Genomic DNA, 22160 nt, shown 5'->3' with positions numbered 1-22160 from the left:
TCTAGCTGGCTGCTGTCTCCTATTGCCAGCCTGGGGTATTAATTACTTTCCTGCTGATTCAGAGGGAAGAGAGCCAAGCTGCGAATCAGCCCTGCCGCATCTTGCAACACCTCTCTTTTCCCTCGATCTCCTCTCCCAATCCCAGCCAAGGCTGGCAGTGCTTTGTTAATGAGATCAGGCCTAATTACAACACAAGAGTCAGGACAGAACTGGAGTAACTGGTCTCCCTTCTGCATCCAAACCAGAACACGTTAACTCTAAGCTGAATATATTTTACTCCAAAAGATGGATTAACATTTCCCTTTATTGCAGGGTCAAAGGGTTCCTGGGTCCTGCTCTGTTGCTCTTTCCATGGACTGCACAACGCCGAGTCCATTAGGAAAAGAACCTGAAACACACAAAAAAGCCCAAATTCTGAGCTCGTGCACACTGCCCAGCAGCCAAGACACGCATCCCGGTGTGAGTGAAAGAAGATATGACACAGATTTAATGAGGCAACCGTTTCTTGGCAGCAGCACGGGTCTGCTCAGAAGCGGTATTGTTATTCATTTACTTCACTAATGCAATTGTGCTGTGTGAAAGAGGGGGGAAGCTGTGTGGAGGGCCAAGGAAATGAGGTTTTCAAACACACAGCTAACTCAGCAGGGCTTGCTGAAGCTTAGGTGGGCCTCGGGTATATCATAGTATTGGGGTTGGTAGAGAAGCCTTCCTGAGAACCCCATGAAGATTTCCCTATAGCATTGTGTTCCAGAGTGTTACAGGGTAAGCTGCACCCAAATGGACTTTGGACAAGGGCCTGTAGGGACAGGCCAAGGGGAATGGCTTTAACTTGCCAGAAGGGAGATTGAGATGAGCTCTGAGGCAGAAGCTCTTCCCTGTGAGGGTGCTGAGGCGCTGGCACAGGGCGCCCAGAGAAGCTGTGGCTGCCCCATCCCTGGCAGTGTTCAAGGCCAGGTTGGACACAGGGGCTTGGAGCAACCTGCTCTAGTGGAAGGTGTCCCTGCCCATGACAGGGGGTTGGAACCAGATGAGTTTTATGGTTCCTTCCAACCCAAACCAGTCTGGGATTCTATGTAATGCAATGCCTGAGCCTGCACTGGCTACACAGAGCATTTAGAATCAGTGTCATGTTCTCCTCAAGATTCCTGAATGAGACATCCCTGTTCTCTAAAACTATGCACTGAAGGCACAGGAGATGCCATTGATATCGTTGTCATTTGTTAGTGCTATGTGAGGAGACTATCTGCACAACACAGGTAGTAACCAGCAGCCCCATCAGCAGTGCTGGATAATTGCTGCTTTTCCTGGTATAGCATAAAAAAGTGTATCCAGAGCTTTTAAAAAGATGTTGAGTTCATTTTCCAAACTGGCAGCAATGAAAAACTACTGGTGTCAAAGATCTCTCTGAAAAAAAGCCCATTTGGGAACATCTCCTTCTCCTACACACTTATTTTGGCTGCAGTGCAGTGTTTTCCTCTAAAATATGAAACTCACAGAGGAGGAAAGGGCAGAAGGCAATCGATAGACACTGGAACAAGATGATTTGGAGCTGGATGATCTTTAATGTCCCTTCCAACCCACAACGTTCTATGATTCTGTGATTTCTGAGCATGCATTGAAGGGCTGTACCCAACTCAAGCCTCTTCTGGACCCTCAACCACAGCACCTGAATTAGGTTTGGGGATTAAACAAGGATGCTGAGCAGTGCTTTGGGGCTTACATGAGGACTTACATCCCTGTTGTTCATTCCCACATCCTCAACTCCACCTTCCCAGCCAGTCTGTAGAAGAACAGTAAATAGATCGTTATTGTACTGATGGTTTTATGCTTGCCTAGTGTTTGAAGCTAAGCCTGGATGAAGCGGGGATGTAGAGGTGACCTCTTTAATGAACATTCAAGTGACTTACCCAAGGTCTGTAATCAGAGACTCAGAGGTTGGAGTTGGCTTCCTCACCAACTGCAAGAGTCAGCACAAGTGCTGGAGTTGCTGCACGCTGGTTTTAGGTCAAGGTTAGGCTGATAAGCAATGCACAGAAGGAAATGCCCTAGAAGCCTCCAGGACATGTCCTAGAGATGCTTCTTGTGAAGGAGAGGAGGTTTTAGAGTGAAAATATCTGCCTTGGGAATGGTGGGGAAATTCCCAGATGACACGTACTCATAGGGTGAGAGTGATGGAAACATGGGTGCATGGTTCCTGGTGCAGGGGGGTGAAGGAAGTGTTGGGACACATGGCCACCACGGCAAACTAACCTCAGCCCCTCTGAAATCTCCGTGTCCTTGAATCATAGAATCACAGAATTCCAGCTTGAAGGGACCTCAAGGATCATCTGGTCCAACCTTTCTTGGCAAAGCATGACCTAGACTAGATGCCCAGCACCCTGTCCAGCCCATTCTTAACAGTGTCCAACGCTGGGGAGTCACCACTTCCCTGGGGAGATTATTCCAGTGGCTGGTTGTTCTCATTGGCAAAAATTTTCCTCTTTTGTCCAACTGGAATCTCTCCAGGAGTAACTTGTGCCCAGAGTTTTGAAGGCCAGGTTGGACACAGGGGCTTGGAGCAACCTGCTCTAGTGGAAGGTGTCACTGCCCATGGCAGGGAGTTGGAAATGGATGAGCTTTAAGGTCCCTTCCAACACAAACCAGTCTGGGATTCAAAGATTTGCTCAGGAACAGCAAATCCTGCCTTTCTGTGAGTCCTTCAGAAAGAAGCCACCAGGTTTCACAGTGAGCGTGACTTGAAGAAGAAGAAAGCTGTTACCAAGCAAGACTCAGTCTCAGCTACACCAGATCAGCGTTTGTCCTAATATCAGAAGCTGCTTATCAGCAAGAAGAGCTGTGTGCAAGAGCCTTGATGTGTGGCTCTGTTTTGTGCAGCTCTCTGTATGCTCTTGGGAGCTGCTGGAAATGGGACCTTCAGATGTCTGTCTGCTGGGAGCAGAAGGCAGAGATGGTGACAGAAAGGGAGTAAAACCAACCCAAGACTGTATTTTTATTGTCTCTTTGGGGTGAAGAAGAGAATCAGCAGGAAAATAGCCTAAAAAGCTCTCGGCAGCACTGTTCGGAGTCAGCATTTGTTAGTGCAGCTTCTGACCTGCCATAAATACAGAGCAGCTGAGAGGACAGCAGTGCCATTTGCTCCTTTCCTTTCTCTTTGCTCCAGGGAACATGGATTGTTGGCAACCTGCTTGTTTTCCAACCTGTCTTGCTTCTCACTGTGGAAAATCCTATGGAAAAATCAAGGTCATTGACTGTAATGCTGTCTGATCCCAAATGGAGTTGCATCTCTGCCAAAGAAGCTGAGCCCTGGTCCCCTCCAACTGGGTGGTCATGGCCAAATGATGACCAAAGTCCTGGGGGGTTTGTGGCCAGGGGATGGTGTTGACTTCCAAGACCTCCCATGCTGCTTGTGCCATGAGAAACACTAGCAAGGAGGGAGCTCATGGCCAGCACCTTTATCTGCTGGTGCCCCAGGGCTTTGGCAGAGGGCAGCACCCATAGGTCATTGCTAAATACCCTCCACTGGGTCCTCATTGGGGTGTCAGGAAAGATTTTGTTCTTTTCAGTTGAGGAGGAACTTAAGGAACGTGGTGCTGGGAGTTGTTATCACCTTCCACTAGAGCAGGTTGCTCCAAGCCCCTGTGTCCAACCTGGCCTTGAACACTGCCAGGGATGGGGCAGCTACAGCTTCTCTGGGAAAAGTCTGTGCCAGCGCCTCAGCACCCTCACAGGGAAGAGCTTCTGCCTCAGAGCTCATCTCAATCTCCCCTCTGGCAGGTTAAAGCCATTCCCCTTGGCCTGTCCCTACAGGCCCTTGTCCAAAGCCTCTCTCCAGGTTTCCTGTAGCCCCTTTAGGCCCTGGAGCTGCTCTAAGGTCTCCCCTTCAGGAGCCTTATCTTCTCCAGGCTGAGCAATGCTCACATCTGCATCCTCCAAGCTGCCCTTTAGGTGGTATCTCGCCATTCTGCTCATCCAGGCTGCAAACCCAGCTTGGGTTTAGCCAGGACACTTGCCCCAACCTCATGTCTTAAGTGCAGATTACATCAAAGTGCTGCAGGGCTGGGCTGGCATGTTTGAGTTTAACATTGCAGCACATCCCTTGGCCAGGCTTTGCAACACCATCTTTTTGTCAGCACTTGGGCTTTTCCTCTGAAGTCACTTATTCATAAGCAGTGCTTACGTAGGAGATGGATGGATGGATATGGGGTAGGAAAGCTTTCAGAGTAAGCCTAGAGCTTGGTTTGTGATACCTGAATTACCTTCTGTAGATATAACAATGGACAACCTCCCCTTTGCTGACTTATCTTGCTAGCTTTCCAGGAAAAGGCCAATCTCTTAGCATCAATCTGGACCACCTCTCCCAAATCTCAGCTACAACATCAACTCCCTCCTCCAGTATAAACCCCTATGTCACGTTTTCACTCCTCTTCAAGCTTCTTGCTGTTTGACTTTTGTCTTGCTTCACAGCCCGCTAAAGAGCTGCCTGATTTGTGACCGTGCAGAAGGAAGTGCTGATACAGGCAATTAAGTTGAGGATTTAATGGTATGGATTTCCCAGCAGAGTTATCCGTTAGCATGAGCTGTTTGCCAGACGGATGCTGGGTGGAGCAGGTTTTAATCAGGGTTTATGGTTTCCACCTTGCACTATATGCAGAAACAGGGGAGAAATGGGCCTTTTCATGATGATCTGGATCTTCAGATGGAAAGATCTCTCTTCTGGCCAGGCATTGCTATCATTGAAGACCTGGCTGCCATGATCATGCTTATCTCCTGTGGTAGGTCATGGAATAAGCTAAAAGATGTGGATCTGTTGGCTCCCAGAGGCTGAATAAGTGTGATGAGGAACGGCTGAGGGGCCTGGGGGGGTTTAGGCTGGAGATGAGAGGGCTCAGGGGGGACCTTATCGCTCTCTGCAACTGCCTGACAGGAGGATGGAGCCAGGAGGGGGCTGGTCTCTGCTCCCAAGGAACAAGGGATGAGACAAGAGGAAACGGCCTCAAGCTGCACCAGGGCAGGTTTAGATGGAGCTGAGGAACAATTCCTTCCCCAAAGGGTGCTCAGGCATTGGAACAGGCTGCCCAGGGCAGGGCTGGAGTCACCGGCCCTGCAAGTGTTCACACACTGTGTAGCCGAGGCCTCAGTGCCATGGGTTAGTGGTGGCCTTGGCAGTGCTGGGAACAGTTGGACTGGATGGTCTTAAAGGTCTTTTCCAACCTGGTGGATTTCATGATTCATATCTGCCCAGCTTCCTAGCTGATTTTCCTACCTTAGCTGGTCCACAGTAGCAGAGAATGGAAAGGAAAGAGATGCCTGATCTTAGGAAGCGTTTAAACTGTGAGGAAAATGACATTACAAGGTCTAATAGCTGCAAGAACATGCTGATGAAGTTCAAATGGGAACTGAAATACAAGCATTAATAGAAGGGATACGCAGCTACTGAGCCGTCTGCCGAGAGAGGTGGCAAAAGCTCAGGCAATGACTTGTCTGCATGAGCAACCAGCAATCTCAGGTGCCCTCTGAGACCTCCATCCCTGCTAAGCACCTCCCAGCTTTTGTGTTGAAGGAGCATTGCTGAGTTCAGCCCCAAGCTGGGCTTTGCAAGGGGGAACTCCCTGGCCCATGCTTCATGTGGCCATGCTCATGCGGTCTCCATGAGCATCACAGCGCTGCTTTTCAATGGCTTCAACATCTTCACCATAGAAACAATTGGGTTGGAAAAGACCTTTAAGATCATCAAGTCCAACCATTCCCCAGCACTGCCAAGGCCACCACTAACCCATGGCACTGAGGGCCTCAGCTACACGGGGTGTGAACACTTGCAGGGACGGTGACTCCAGCCCTGCCCTGGGCAGCCTGTTCCAATGCCTGAGCACCCTTTGGGGAAGGAATTGTTCCTCAGCTCCATCTAAACCTGCCCTGGTGCAGCTTGAGGCCGTTTCCTCTTGTCCCATCCCTTGTTCCTTGGGAGCAGAGACCAGCCCCCTCCTGGCTCCATCCTCCTGTCAGGCAGTTGCAGAGAGCGATAAGGTCCCCCCTGAGCCTTCTCTTCTCCTGACTAAAACCCCCCCAGGTCCCTCAGCCGTTCCTCAACATGGTCAAGAACTGCAATTTGGCTTCTTATCCAAGAGCTGCTTCTGCCAAGAAAGGAGTTTCTATAGTTCCCCTTTATGTTACCAACTGCTGGTCCTTTGGTCGTGATGACCCCCATAACTAAAACACCCGATTAATGCCTTTCTCCTCCTACCAGTGATTGACTATGACCTTGAATGACATTGCTTAATTTCACTGTCTCCACCAGCTATTTCTGACAGCGAGTAACTCAGCATCCTTGTGACCCCAGCCTTGCCTCTCTCCTGCCAACTGGCTCTGCACTTTCAATGAAGAGCAATAAATAAATACATATCTGCAGAGGGACCAAAATGACTCCCATTACTGGAACATCTGAAGGCCTGCTTAAATAAATCAAGTGAGGAGGAGATTATGCTGCAATCATGTGGAGAGGGAAAGGAGAGAATACATTACTGCTATTCCAGAGGGTGTAACCAGGGCGAACAACTTGAACTCAGGAAAATGAGGTTTAATTCCAGTGCAGATGGATGATCAGAGGAATCGTCGTTGGCTCGTTTCTTGGTATCTACAATATGGAGCAGAAGACTGTGACCTGATGGGATCAACAGCGCTCTCACCAGGCAGCTCCTGCTGCAGTTGGGCCATTGGAGGTTGTTTCCTTCACCTCCATGGTACGAAGATGAGGATATGGGCACCCATTGCCCTCCTGCAGTCATTGTCTCACTTTTCTTTCTCATTTTCTCCCTTTTCTCCCTTTTCTCCCCCAAACATGCCCTCAGAGGGGTAGACATGGCCTCATAGAGCAGGAGTGGGCAGTTCTTCACCTCCCATCACCCTGGGCAGGCAGATCCTCACCCTGCACCACCCCAGCACCAAACCTCACATTGGGGGTCCCCTGCACGAGCAAGAACAGATTATTCCCATAACGAAGGAAAACCTCATCAAGGTTTTGAAATCCCAGAAGGAAACAGGAAATCCCATTTGGAGGAATCACCGGCTGCAGTTTTCCTCCTCTTTGCCTTTTAGCTTATTGCTGCTTATTTTTAGAGTCCAGTTTAAAGCAATCCTATTTCTTCCTTCCCCCCCTCCCTGCAACCCTTGTGTCACCCCCATCACCGCGGCCTCATTTGCACATGGAGGAGCAACACAGCATCATTATAAATCATATTTACATAATTCTCCTTCCCCTGCTGAGCCTGGAATCGAAAATGCAACTAAGGCAATCAGGGAGATGTGGGCCTGCAACGAGAGCGGGCTCAGGCTCCACATCCCTTTGGGAGCATGGGAATGGCTGGGGACCCGCTCACTGCCTTAATTCATCAGATGAGCTTTTCCCTAATGTTTTCCAGCTTTTCCCTCATGCTTTCCTGTTAACAAAATAAAAGCCAGGCTCCTGCTGCTATTTCATCTCAAGAGTGATGCCATTTTCTCCTCTTCTTAGGTTTTCCTTCCTCCTCTTTTTAATCACTCATTGGTGACGAACTCCCCCTGGTCCCCATGTCCCCAGCAGCAAGATACTCCCCGTTAGCAGCTTTGGGCTCAAATAGGTGGAAATCACAACAGGAATGTACCTATTTACCTCCACTGCTGTTAGAGCAAGCCCACAGCAGTGAGCGGGGCAGGAGGTGTCTGCAGTGGCGGGAGGAATGATGGATGATGATCTTAATTAATTAACACTAATGGAGTGTCTCCTCATTGAAGCACATCGCAAATCAGAACAGGCTCCACGCTCTCCCTGCCCTCCCAGGGAGCAGCAGCAGCAGCATCCATCCCTGCCCTCGGCTGCCTGGTCACTGATTTGGGGGCCATTAGTAATGACCTGGAGTCCTAGATACAGGGTCATACAATCATCACAGAATCCCAGACTGGTTTGGGTTGAAGGGACCTTAAAGCTCACCCAGCTCCAACCCCCTGCCACGGGCAGGGACACCTTCCACTAGAGCAGGTTGCTCCAAGCCCCTGTGTCCAACCTGGCCTTGAACACTGCCAGGGATGAGGCAGCCACAGCTTCTCTGGGCACCCTGTGCCAGCGCCTCAGCACCCTCACAGGGAAGAGCTTCTACCTCAGAGCTCATCTCAATCTCCCCTCTGGCAGGTTAAAGCCATTCCCCTTGTCCTGTCCCTAAGATCTCAATCGAGGGTTTCTCTCCTAGGTGATTTTTGATGAAGGGAGAGAAAAGGGGTGTATGAAACCCTTGCACTGGCCTGGTTTTGATCACAGCAACCCCGAGATCCACTGGGGAGAAGGGAAAACAAGCAAAAAGAAGGAAAACATTAGAAAATGGCTTTTGCTGCCAAAGAAAGCATTCATGGAACTAGAGATTTTTGGCTTTCCTGTTCCTTCAGCTAATAAATGAGTTAGAATAATTGTAACATGAATATTGCAGAAGTAATGAAATTATCATAAAATTAACAGGAAAATACCAAGGAAAAGCCCAGAAGGGTTTCAGATACTAAGAAACCTGAGGAAAAGGCTGGTCCTAGAAGGAGCTGAATCACCCCCATGAGTTGTGGTGACCACATGCAGCTGCAGGTGACAACTTGGTAAGAACAGGAGTTTATGCCAGGCCAATGCACAGTCTCCTTTCTAACCATATCACTGCATTACCCCAGATGTAGCAAGCAGATGTCCTTAAGCCTTCCCTCTGTCACTGCCAGGTAGCAGCTAGCCCTTAGCCCTGCTTTTTGTTGCCTAAAAGAGTCTGATCACCCATAATTTTGAATGTGGAAAGTTTATTCCCATCATTTACAACCATTTTCCTTAATAGTTGCCATCTCTTTTGGCCTGATTTATGATGAACCTTGAATACTGGCATAAAAGCTGGTGCATCGCATCAGAGGTGCCTGTGTCAGAGGGTCTGTAACACCTACTGGCTCCTTCCTTCCATGGGGGATGCGCTTTTGGGTTGATTATGTTCATTTCCCCCCTTGGATGTGTATTTGTGGGCTGGGAGTGTGTGTTTTCCACCCTCACCCATTGCACCCTCCATGGATGTGCTGGGGCACCCAGCCTTTGCCTCTCGCTCCTCAGTGCCTCAGTTTCCTTCTTTCAAAGCAGAAAAGGGGAATAACTCTGGCCTATGGGCTGGAAAACATGACTCCTTCAACACCTGGGGTCCTGCCCCACACCATTCCTGACTGGAGGATGTCCCCTTTGCACCCCAATCCTGAGGGTCCTGATGCTTCTCCCCTGCATCCTCCATGGGTGATGTCCTGATGCACACCAGCTACCCAGTGGCCCTGGAATGCCCAGCTCCCAGTTTGCCCAGTTCCCATCCCGGTGCAAGGTTCCAGGCAGAGCCAGTGGGACCTTTTCCCAGTACCCAGTGCCAGGGTGATGCTGGTCCCAGTAGCTGGTCACTGTTCCAGTACCCAACTGCTGGTGCTGGTGCCTTGGCAGCCCTGGTTCGCTGTTTCCCATCTAGGTGGTGCCATCCCCCCCCATTCCCACCGATGGACCCATGTCCCGGATTATCCCGGGCGATGGTGCTTGGTGAATGCTGGACCCAGGTCCTGGTTCCCAGTTCACCGGCTCCCACCGGTGCCGCTCCCAGTTCCCACCACCGGGCGGTGCCAGTCCCAGTTCCCAGGGTGGGGAGAGCCGCTTCCCGGTCCCGGACTCGGTCCCAGTGCTAGTTCCTGTTCCCGGGGCCGCTTCTCGGGGCCCGCTCCCATTCCCGCTGCTGGTTCCCATTCCCGGTTCTAGTCCCGGTTCCCATTCCTGCTTCTGCTTCCCATTCCCGGTGCCGGTTCCCGATCCGGTTCCAGTTCCCATTCCCGCTCCTGGTTCCCATTCCCGGTGCCGGTTCCCGATCCGGTTCCAGTTCCCATTCCCGCTCCTGGTTCCCATTCCCGGTGCCGGTTCTAGGTTACAGTCCGGTTCCGGCTCCAATTCCCGGTGCCGGTTCCCGATCCCGGTTCCCATTCCCTGAGCCGGATCCCGTTCTCGCGGTTGGGTCCCAGTGCCGGTTCCCGGTGCCAGTCCCTGTCCCCGTTCCCATCCACGGTGCCGGTCTCGCTTCTCATTCCTATTCCCGGTCCCGGTTCTCATCCCCATTCCCGGTTCCCATTCCCGGTCCAGGTTCTCATCCCCATTCCCAGTTCCCATTCCCGGTTCCCCTTCCCCGTTCCCATCCCCGCTGCCGTTCCCGGCGCAGGCGCGGCTGCCGCTGCCCGCCCCGTCGGGGCGGTGCTTGCGGGAGGCGAAGCGCTGCGGGCAGCGGCGCGCCCGGAGCGGCGGCACCGGCCACCGGCAGCGAGCGGCGGCTGCGGGCAGGTAAGAGCAGCCCCGGGCAGAGACGGGGGGACAGCGGCTCATCCCCGCACCCTCATCGCTGCCTCTTCTATGGGGAGCGGCTCCGCGTCCGGCCCGGGGGTCCGGACCCCCTCGGGGGATGCTCGGGGCACCTGTGGGACCGGGGCTGTTTGTGTGTGATTTGGGGGGGCAAAACCCCCCATAACCAGTCACCAGCATCCATCCTTGCATTACCTTGTGTGGAGCATGTTCTGTCCTCACCTGCAGCGAGCGCTGGGGTGAGTTTGGGGGATGCTGGAATTCGGGGTGCATGGGGCTGCTGCATGTGGAAGTTGCATCCCGGGTGGTTAAAACCCCATCGCTGCTCCCAGTCTGGCCGGTTCCTCCTGGTGGAGCCAAGCTGGATGGGAACTTTGAGCAGCGAGGCCTCGGTGCTGGCTGAAGAGTGGGATTTCTGCACCAGGAAAAAAGCCTGAGGTTTCAGTGTTGTTCCTTGATCCATGTTTTTGGGACAAACCCAAAGGGCTTTTAGAAAGTCTCATGGAAAGTTAAGGCGAGAGAGAGAGCTCCTGCCCCCAGGGTTGCTGCTGGGGCGCAGGGCTGATGTCTTTTAGGGTTTCCAAGTGGATAAATGAATCTGGATTTCCCATATCCCAGGGGTGGGAGGCACCATCTCCTTTCTTCCTACCCTGAGAAATGTCATTTTGGACCTGAGAAGCCAACCTGGTGCTTTCCTATGGAGGGTGTCCCATGGGAAGCGGCTCCATCCCTCACTTCCCACTCCGGTAGCTGCTGGGTGAGTGCAGGCTGCTCGCCTGGCTCTGCAGATCCACCTGCCTGTGATGCTTGGATTTGATACCAGTTACCATCGTGTTCCTGCTTGGATGCTGCGTTAGCTCCAGGCTGGCTGGGAAGAGGGGGCAGACAAATGGGGCTGGAAGCAGGGCAGGAGCATGGAGAATGCTGTTATAAACCCTCAGCTGCTTTTCTCACTGCATCCAGCAAGGACCGTGCTGCAGACTTTCCCCTCCTTTCATCTCCATCCACTCTCACATCCCATGGGGCTCAGATCCTCCTCCCAGGCTCAGCCTGGTGTCCAGGCATGCTGGACTGATGCATAGTGGGGTGAGGGCAACACAGGGTCCCTCCAGGAGCATCTCCCACCCCACATTGTACATGGGTGGTGGGTAGCCCAAGGCAGATGCAGAGAGCCTGGCTGGCCACGCTGCTCGAGGTAGCAGTGAATTAGCAAGGGGGGGGTTAGTGTGGAGAAGGTTCAGGGGGGACCTTATCGCTCTCTGCAACTGCCTGACAGGAGGATGGAGCCAGGAGGGGGCTGGTCTCTGCTCCCAAGGAACAAGGGATGGGACAAGAGGAAACGGCCTCAAGCTGCCCCAGGGCAGGTTTAGATGGAGCTGAGGAACAATTCCTTCCCCAAAGGGTGCTCAGGCATTGGAACAGGCTGCCCAGGGCAGTGCTGGAGTCACCGGCCCTGCAAGTGTTCACACCCCGTGTAGCCGAGGCCTCAGTGCCATGGGTTAGTGGTGGCCTTGGCAGTGCTGGGGAACGGTTGGACTGGATGAGCTTAAAGGTCTTTTCCAACCTGGTTGATTCCATGATTCTGTGAATCAAGGAGGGACAAGCTTATGGATGCAGGCGGGAACAGGTATCATGTGTTGGGAGTATCCTTGGGACTGCAAGAACCAGGGAGGATGAGAAGCATCAGGACCAGGGATGGATGGAGGAGCAGTGCCTAGTGCTCACTCCTTACCTCCTGCTCGGTGCAGCATCTTGCTACAGGCACATCTATCCTGGTGCAATCTATTTCCCTCCTGCCCTTCCCAGGAACATCATCTGCCTCCTACTTACTTAAGTAATTCTCTAATGTGAATCTCCTGGGGCTCAGCTCCAGCCTGTGAGCTGGTCCACAGGGTTGTAAAACCCAAGAGGGATTCATGGGGGCTCTTTGAGAGACCCTCAGAGATCTAAAGGTCTCTCAAAGAGGTCTAAATCCCCCCCTGCAGTGTGTACAGATGCTGCTGTGTGCATTGGGACTGCCTCACTCAGTGCCTGGTGCTTGCCAGGAGCCATGTGCCAGAATTGCTTGGGAAAAGCTTTCTCGTTGGCAGCGGAGCTGAGGATCAAGGCATTAGCAAAAGGAAAAGCAGGTTTTGAGGAAGGCAGTGAGGCTTGGCTGTGGCAGGCCCTGCTCGGAGTAGAAATCCCCTGTGTCATCTCCTAGGGACACTCCATGTGCCACACAGCAGCAATAATCCTCTCTGCAAAGCGGTGACACATAGAAAAGGGGCAAAGTGACATGATCAAAGTGGGAGGGTTGTGATAGAGTCAAGTTAAACCTTGCTCTCTGCGACCAGCCCCACATCCTTGCCTATTGTTGTAAGAAATGACTTAGGTGGAGCTTTGATACTGCCCCAAGCCCAGCACTATCCCTGCTTGGCTGCTTGTCTGTTCGAGGGAGCTCTTTCATTCAGCTGGTGATGGATGCTCATAGAATCAACCAGGTTGGAAAAGACCTTTAACATCATCAAGGTCTTCACCATCACCCTGTAACATCCAACCATTACCCAAGGACTGCCAAGTCCACTGCTAAACCATGTGCACGTGGAGAACATCCATGTCAAAACCATGGAGAACATCCTCAGGCCCCTGGGGTGGAGGGACATGGAAAACCAGGACTGTTGCCAAAGGGGGTTACGCTGGACCAGCCTGTAGCTTTGCTCTCATTTTTAGGCAAAGGAAATGCTTCAGATCTCCTGGACTTGATGGGGCTTTATACACTTAGTGCATGTAGAAGCATGTCAATAGAGAAGACTGCTATTGGGGGGCTAAGGGAGGGGGCAAAGGGATGCTGCTGGACAGATTAACCACATGCAGAAGAGCTTAAAGCCTTTGAGGGAAGGTCTGAGCTCATTCTCATGCCAAGATTCACCTGCAAAACCAAGCTGAGAGGCACCATCTGTATGGGGTGGATGAGATGCTTTGCCAGAGGGAATGGGCTGGCCTTGAGGATGAGATGCAGGATGTGGGGATGTCCCTTAGGACATATATCAGGCCATAGAGTGGGGCTTTGTGCTGTGTTTGGAGGTTGAATCGTGTTGGGGCTGTTTTGGTCCTGGGATCATTGTGAAAAGGCGAGAGGAACCAGGCAAAGAGTGTTTGTGGGATAAGGATATGGAGGAGTTAATGTAGAAGGACCAGGCTCTGAGATCTGGTGCTTGAGACGGATTAACTCAGCCTGGAGCAGGTGCAGGAAACAGGGCTATGAGGCTGATCAGAGGGATGGAGAGCTATTATGGGAGGCTATAAAAGCCCAGCGAAACAAAGGCGGAGAGGGGATGTGCTCGCTGCCTATAAATACATCCAAGGGGTGAACACCAGGGAGGCAGAAGAGCTATTTAAAGTGGAGGACAGTGTTGGTGTGGGGACAAATGGGTGTGAATTAATTCCATTTCGGAGGCTTAGCTAGAGACTGCAACTGCATCCCATCAGAGGAGGGGAGGAGATGGGGAACTAGGGCACAGCACCTCTCTTCTAAGGTGATATAAAGAGGATTTGGGGCTTGTTGGTGCAGGAAGTTGGGACTCTCTGGTCCAGACAGCCTGAAACCAGTATCTCCTTTGGGAAGGGCTGTGTTAGCCAAGCAGGTCTCACCATCCTCCTAGTGCAGGACATGGCATGAAGCAGATGAAGTCCGGCCACGTCACCAAGATGATGTTTTGTCTTTGATTATGCCTTAAAACCCCCCTATACAAATAGATAATCCATCTCTCCCTTCCCTGGTCGCTGCACAGATTAGTAACAAAGCATTGATGCTTTAAGAAGGCTTTGGATGCGATCCCAAAAGGAGATTTAGGCAGCGTTTGTGCTGGGGTATGATGATGCTAAGAATGGGCGCATCCTCTAAATCTGCTCACGCTTGTGCATTCATTACCTCCTGCTCGGTGCAGCATCTTGCTACAGGCACATCTATCCTGGTGCAATCTATTTCCCTCCTGCCCTTCCCAGGAACATCATCTGCCTCCTACTTACTTAAGTAATTCCTCAGTGTGAATCTCCTGGGGCTCAGCTCCAGCCCGTGAGCTGGTCCACAGCGTTGTAAAACCCATGGGTGCTTTTTGAGAGACCCTCAGAGATTGTTAGGAGCTGGATGTGAGGTCTCAATCCCACCCTGCAGAGGTGCTACATTCCCTCTCCTAATACTGACTCCAGGCAGGGCAGCAGCAGGTTAATACAAGGGGAATAAGAAGGATGCAGCTGAGTCTTAAAGGCTGGGATCAGGAGCAATCTCTCCTCATCCTCACTGGTCTCCAGAGGTGTCATCTCTGCAGATGTCCAAAGTGAAATCTCTTCTATACCTGCAGGAGGGTTTCAGCCCATAGAGAGGCATCCATCACCCTTTGCTCATGCCCTGGTGTCGTGGGGCACACTTGGGTACCATTTATTTGCTGGTATCTTTATGCCTTTGCCTCCACCTCCTCTTCTGAGCTGCTTGTAGAGCACAAAGGCTCAATGATGGGCTTGCACTGACCTGCTTTGGGCCAGGCTGTGCTCCTCCATCCCCCGGCCCTGCGGGCAGCACTGTGGATGGGGAATGAGGCGCAGTGATTGCTCCGTCTCTGCTCCCTTCCAGCTGATTACACAGGGAGAAAAGGCCAGGCTGTGGGCACTGCAGAGAATGGACCCATTGACTTCATGGGGGATGAAGTGGAGCATCTGTCTGGCTGCAGCATTAACCCTTCCCCTGCTCTTAGCTCTTCCCTTTGCACCATGGATGAAAATCCATAGGTTATTCCTGCTAAATAAGCTTACAATGTAGGAGACACCCCCATTTTGGTGCCTCAACATAGGGAAAACTTCTTGAGGTCACAGTGTATATAGGAATGATTGCCATTGAGTTTTCCCTTTCTGAGACCAGGGAAGCTTCAGCAGCTTTTGCCTTTCTGCATGATGCATTCGTTTGCAGCCAATCCTCCTGCCTTGGGGATCCTCCTGTGCTAGAGACGTGGCAGATGATACCCCTGCAAAGCCATGCTGGGAGCTTGCAGCATGTAGGTCAGAGAACCAGCTCCTTTGGGCCTGATCCAGCCCTTCAGAGGGGGCTGGATTGGACTCCTCATCCCCTACCTGCTCCTGCATCCCATAGGCAGCTTTCACATCCCAGTTCAATAACACTTTGATGCATTTTACCTTAAAATATTCTGCTGGCACTGAAAAGTGCTCCCTGTCCCTTGGTTTGCCCTTGTGCAAAAAGGACCAGTTTTAGACCATCCAGCCGAGCATCATCTCTGCTCTCTCGTGTCCTGTGGTTTCAGTCAGACATGAACGTAGGTTAAGGGAAGAGGGGACTGTAAAGCATCCAACCACTTTAACTGCCCTGTGCTGGGAGGCTGAGCCTTAATGGGGAGCTCTGAAATGGTACATGGGATCTGTAATGGTACATGAGATCTGAAATGGTACATGGGCCAGGGCTGCTTCTCCCCACCATGCAGGGACCTCCTTCACATTGACTTCTCCTTAGCAAACTGCCTCCTTGGCTGGCTGCAGCTCATCCTCAATGAGGGAAGCTGCAACCATGGTTCCTTCAAAGTTTATCCTGTAATCTGGCCATAACTAATCCAAGAAGACTGTGGCAGCCCAGGGAAGGGCTATGCTTTTGCCATCAGGAAAGGGGACATGTGATAGTGCTTTCTATAGAGTTATAACATGACAGGCAGAAGGTCTCTCTGGTCAACGGGTGAAAAGGGCAAAGGCTCTGCACCTAGAACCACAAAATCACCATAGAGTAGAGTCATAGAATGGTTTGTGTTGGAAGGGACCTTGAAAGCTCATCTAGTTCCAACCCCCCTGCAATGAGCAGGGACATCTTCAACTAGATCAGGTTGCCCAGAACCACATCCAGCCTGGCCTTGGGTGTCTCCAGGGATGGTGCATCCACCACCTCTCTGGGCAACCTGTGCCAGTGTTTTACCATGCTCATTGTAAAGAATTCCTCCCTCACATCCAGCCTGAATCTCCCTCTTATAGTTTAAAACCATCACCCCTCATCCTGTTGCAACAGGCCCTGCTAAAAAGTCCCTCCCCATCTTTCTTACAGGTCCCTTTTAAGTACTGAAAGGCTGCTCTAAGGTCTCCCCTTAAGGAGCCTTTTCTTCTCCAGGCTGAACAAGCCCAGCTCTCTCAGCCTATCTCCATAGGAGAGGTGTTCCATTCCTCTGATCATATTTGTGGCCCTCCTCTGGGCCCCCTCCAACAGGTCCATAAGCAGATCCTCCTGCCTGGCCTTCCCTTAAACCAAGATGCTCCCCCTACGCACTGTTTTTGTTGTTACTGCTTTATCTTGTTTTATCTCCAGCTAATTCATACACTGAATTCCCAGAGTGAGCAAACACAACCCTCCCTCGCAGTGAGCATCCCCCCGTTCCAGTTTACATTGCATTTCAACTTGTTTGAGGTTCCCTGTCACCCCTTGATGCAGGATGCAGGTACCTCTGCTTGACTCCATCCTTTCCCAGCCCACCCCGAGCTATTCCACCATTGCCCCGTTCCCCATATAGAGAAGAAGGAAGCGCTCTGTGTTTGTTGCTCAGTGTTTATGGTTGGTTTGGTTTATGTTTTGCAAGCCACACCCCAGTAAGCAAGAACTTCCTATAAAGCATTTGCAGAGTTGGTGCTCCCAAAGCCTTGCACAGCTGGTCCTACCAGTTGTTTGAGCATGTGTAAATACTCTTAAGGATTGCTCCGGGATGATTAAGGGAGGTGATTTCTCTGCCAAGCAAAGGGAAGTCTTGCATTGGTAAAAGCTGCTGCTGCAAACCTGCTGTTGCAGAGCCAGGCCACCCACTGCTGATGTGTGTTGGATGGGGATGCTGCCTACTGGCTGCTTGCCCAGCAGGTCTTCATGCGGGAGCAGGAGAGCAGTGATTTATTGCATCTAACACGGGGCTGTGGCCAGGGCTGCAGCAGGATTCTGCCCTGTGAAGGGAAGTGAAACTGTTCCCCGCATCACAGGGTACATCTTGTACATACCCTGTGGCTCGCTGCTCCAGCTCAGGGCTACTGCGGTGTGAGAGTATCTAAAGAGATATGGAGCAAGGACTTCCAGCAGGATATGTGCTGGGAGAGGAGGCAGGCGCTTAATCCCCATCCCAGAGACTTGTGCTGAGCCCATGATCTCCTGCTTGTTGTTAACTGTGTGGTAATAACATGCCCTGAGCCACCTCCTGCAGACAAGCTGGTGCCCGCTTCGGCTTTGAGCAGGGTTTCACAGGATCATAGAATGGTTTGGGTTGGAAGGGACCTTAAAGCTCATCCAGTTCCAATCCCCTGCCACGGGCAGGGACACCTTCCACTAGAGCAGGTTGCTCCAAGCCCCTGTGTCCAACCTGGCCTTGAACACTGCCAGGGATGGGGCAGCCACAGCTTCTCTGGGCACCCTGTGCCAGCGCCTCAGCACCCTCACAGGGAGGAGCTTCTGCCTCAGAGCTCATCTCAGTCTCCCCTCTGGCAGGTTAAAGCCATTCCCCTTGGCCTGTCCCTCCAGGCCCTTGTCCAAAGCCCCTCTCCAGGTTTCCTGGAGCCCCTTTAGGCACTGGAGCTGCTCTAAGGTGTCCCCTTCAGGAGCCTTCTCTTCTCCAGGCTGCCCCAGCCCAGCTCTCTCAGCCTGGCTCCAGAGCAGAGCTGCTCCAGCCCTCGCAGCAGCTCCGGGGCCTCCTCTGGCCTCGCTCCAGTCTCTGATGGGACATAATGTTGGGCTCTGCCTGCACCAAGGGGTGAAGATGGAGGAGAGAGAAGAAACCCATAGCCATAGAGATAGTGTTGGTGTGACGTGATGTGGGCTGAAGCTGCAGGAGGAATGCTGTGGATCAGCCAGAGGAACAAACAGTGCAGTCAGTCTGGGAGGGATGATCTTGTAGCATCCAGCTGCCTTGATTCAGTTTCCCACAGAGTAGCTGCAGCCCCGTTATCTCTTCTGCTCCTCGGGTGCTCGTCTCCGCATCTCTTGAAGTTCAATTGCTTTAATTATCCCAGAGGCTGCAGGAGCTCTTGAAGGCAGAGTGTTTGCATGGAGACGTGCTGCATTTTCTGTGCTAATCAGGAGTTTTGTGAATGAATTTGCCAGTTACACAAACCTCTTGATTCAGCACCTCCGTGACCCAGGAAAAAGGCTCTGTGGGCTCCCTCTGTGACTCTTCTGTCCTTCCCTCTTGCTGTGTCACAGAGGTACAGATTTGTCATCACACCATGTTTTGTTTTCCCAGCTGGCAAGAAGACCAGTGCGAGTGTCTTGATGTAGGGCAAAGCTTCCAGTGGAGCCCGTGTGACTGGATTTAAAAGAAGCTGGTCCAGACGTTCAATTAGAAGCTCTGAATAAATAATAGAAATAGATGTGCAGTCCACTCCTGCACAGGCAGCATCCTGGTTTTCCTTTCTTTTTTAACCAATGGTGATCAAAATGGATGCTGAGAAGGGCACAGCGGTCTGGTAACATTATGGGGTGGGTTCAATGTGGTGCACATGTGGGGTGACTGCCCTTTTGGGAAGACAGGCTAAGAACATTGGGGCTGTTCAGCCTGGAGAAGAGAAGCTGCGTGGAGACCTCAGAGCAGCTTCCAGTGTCTGAAGGGGGCTACAAGGATGCTGGAGAGGGACTCTTCATCAGGGACTGGAGTGATAGGACAAGGTGCTCTTTTTGAACCTAGACCTTGCTTGGTGAGATCAGCCCCACATCCCTGGGCTACTCCATCCTGGTTCAAGCTGCTGTATATAAACCTAGGGGAGCCCTGGAGAAGGTTCCTGCCATCAGGAAGGGTTTCTTCTTGTTCCTGGGAGCCTCAGGGCTCCTGGGTGAGCTCAGGAGTGTTCGCTGTTGCTGTTGCTCTGTGCTGCTCCTTGCAATTATTAACCGGGGTCATGGTCAGGGTGCTGGGACGTGGAGGGTTAGTGAAGTGGTGGCTGTCTCCAGGGGCTGGGCATTGGCAAAGCCCATTAATTCACCTTCCCATGCTTGCCCTGCAATCTCTGCTGATCTACAGGGGGTTTTAACCCTGCTGTGGCCTGGGGGACAAGCCTAATGTAATGTGCGTCTGCCATGGTAAGGATGGCTCAGTGCTTGACCAGCAGGTCGAAGGAGGTGATCCTGCCCCTCTACTCTGCTCTCGTGAGACCCCACTTGCAGCACTGTGTGCAGTTCTGGTGTCCTCAACGTAAGAAGGACATGGAGCTGTTGGAGCAAGTCCAGAGGAGGCTATGAGGATGATCAGGGGCTGGAGCACCTCCTGTATGGAGACAGGCTGAGAACAGTGGGGCTGTTGAGTCTGGAGAAGAGAAGCTGCGTGGAGACCTCAGAGCAGCTTCCAGTGTCTGAAGGGGGCTACAAGGATGCTGGAGAGGGACTCTTCATCAGGGACTGGAGCGATAGGACACGGGGTGATGGGTTCAAGTTAAACCAGGGGAAGTTCAGGTTGGGTATAAGGAAGAAGTTGTTCCCTGTGAGGGTGCTGAGGCACTGGCACAGGGTGCCCAGAGAAGCTGTGGCTGCCCCATCCTTGGCAGTGTTCAAGGCCAGGTTGGACAGAGCCTTGGGCAACATGGTCTAGTCTGAGGCATCCCTGCCCATGGCAGGGGGTTGGAACTGGATGGTCTTTGGGGTCCTTTCCAGCCCTAACCATTCTGTGATTCTATGTGTTGGGGGTACCCAAAACTGAGCTGCTCTGTTCTCCCCAAGCCATAAGCAGGCTGGGATGAGCTGGACCCAGGCTGATGACTATCTTCATCTCTTCTCTGCTTCCCTTGGCCAAGGCTGGCTGCCTGGTGGCATGTTACAGCCTTTCTCTTCCCAGTGGTTTTGGGTCTCAACTTCTGCCACCCCCTTTTGCTGTTCTTCCACCCCTGTCTCTGCTAGTTCTGCATCTCTCCACCCCCTGCATTGGCTGGTCCAGTGGGGAGGGATGCTGCCACCAGCTTTGCTTTGTGCTTGTTACTCCTGATAGTGCCAGGACGCCTTCAGACATATGTCCTGGTTCCATCTGACCTTAAGGTCTGTGTTCAGCAGTCTGGCTGGTGCTGCACTGTGTGTGCAGTGCTCTTGCCAGGCAGAGCTTGCTGCCAGCACAGGGTTATTAGGGGTTATGGTGCAGGGCTGCCCTTCCTTCCTGCAGCTCCAACGTGGGCTCTGTTTGCACAGGGTGACTCATATCTGCAAGGAATGAGGAACTCCCGAGGCCAAAGGCCTCCCTGTGTGACTTATCCAAGCGAAAGGGGTGAGTCATCCAAGCGAAAGGGAGCTCCTGGCTATCACACCCGCCTGGCTGCTGCAGGAGATGGGTATCCAATGATGCCCAAACCCTCCCATTAACCCCAACATACCCAAACGCTGCCCCTCCACACAAACCCTCTGGCTAGTTCTCTCTCCCTGTGCTGTCTTCTTGCTGTTAAGCAATGAAAGAGCAATGCTCTGGAGGATAAAAACCAGAGGAAATAAAGCAAACATGATAAAAATCATCGAGCATTGCAGGAAACAGCCTCCAAATGTGACATCTTTTCTGGGGTTGATATTATGCAGATGCTGCCAGCCAGGCCTTTGTGATAGGGAATCACTTGCACTGGGATAAGTGACCCTGGCCCCTTCCCTGGCGCTGCTGCAAATGCACCTTTTAATGACAGATTACTTGATTTCTTGAGGTTTTAGCAGTAATATCCAGCTTTTAGACAGTAACTTTCTCTGTAGGTCTCTGAGTGCTTTGCAGAAGGGACCAGGATCCCTGCAGATGGAGAGTGATGCTTTTTCCCACCCTAGACAAGGGAGGAACATCCACAGGGAGCATTTGCTGTGCTTAAGTGCTTGCACAAAGCCATATCAATGCAGTGGGTTTACTCACTTAGAACAAACAGCCCCTAATTCCATCAGGGTGTCTTTGGAGACTAAACCCACTACACTGAGGTTTTGATGGCCTATCCCCATGTGCACACATGCAGGATTAACCCTCCAGCTAAAAGATCATAGAACCATAGAACAGTTTGGGTTGGAAAGGACGTTAAGATCATCCAGTTCCAACCCCCTGCCGTGGGCAGGGATGCCTCACACTAGACCATGTCACCCAAGGCTGTGTTCAAGTGTCTGGATTTGGATCCTACCTGTGCTGCAGCAAATCCCTGGCAAAAATCAGAGCTTGATATAAATGTAATTAAGAGTGAAAATGGTTGTTTCACCTTTAACCTAGTAGAGTTTTTAGCTTAGATGAGAACAGAGATGCCACCGGATGAAGGGAAGAGATAAAGGCCGGAAAGGGGCACTCAGCCTTCAGTTCTTCAGCGGGTTTGTTTCAGCATGTGAGCACTGTAAATGCTCTTTAATCTGCATTTTGGCCAAAGCAGCTACTCTGGAAAGGTCTCCAGCTCTGCTAAGAAGCATCTGGACTTGAACTACATATAATTTCCCATAGGAGTCAGCTCTCCTGGTTAACCACAGCCGATTTGAGAAGAAATGATGTCTTATTTTCTATGTTCCATCAGTGTGGCTTTAACTTCCAGTGCTTGTGGACGGTGCTAATGCAGGATGCTGTGTGTTGCTGCTGGCTCTGGGCCATGCCACTTTTGAGTCCAAAGCAAAACTATGGTTGATGCGCAGCTGGGAGTGGGAAAGGGCTTTGGGAATGCAGCTCAGACCTGCTGTGGACCATGTGCTGCTGGTCCTGATGGCCTTTCGATGGGATTATTGCCTTGTAGCCTGGGATTTGAGGCTTTTTTGTTCAGGGAGATGTTGGTTAAGAGGTGTTTTGTCTGTCCTAGAGGCAGACAACTATAGAATCCACAAGCAAGG

The 22160-nt window shown here is 51.8% G+C and overlaps 1 protein-coding gene across 3 annotated transcripts in view; it reads left to right on the top strand.

Moving 5' to 3' along the window:
• The first annotated feature begins 10249 nt into the window (after positions 1-10249).
• The window catches only part of CAPN5 (calpain 5), a 53815-nt gene continuing 41904 nt past the window's right edge, over positions 10250-22160 (top strand). For 2 of the 3 annotated variants that reach the window (XM_030476472.1, XM_030476469.1), the window contains exon 1: positions 10250-10342. The gene's annotated coding sequence lies outside the window, so the exon portion shown is untranslated. Of the gene's footprint in view, positions 10343-10362; positions 10600-22160 lie in introns of those variants that run through there. The other variant, XM_030476471.1, reaches the window with a different exon arrangement.

Source organism: Strigops habroptila, chromosome 2, assembly GCF_004027225.2.
Source record: "Strigops habroptila isolate Jane chromosome 2, bStrHab1.2.pri, whole genome shotgun sequence".
Classification (NCBI taxonomy): Eukaryota; Metazoa; Chordata; class Aves; order Psittaciformes; family Psittacidae; genus Strigops; species Strigops habroptila.
This window is presented reverse-complemented; position numbering and strand designations above follow the sequence as displayed.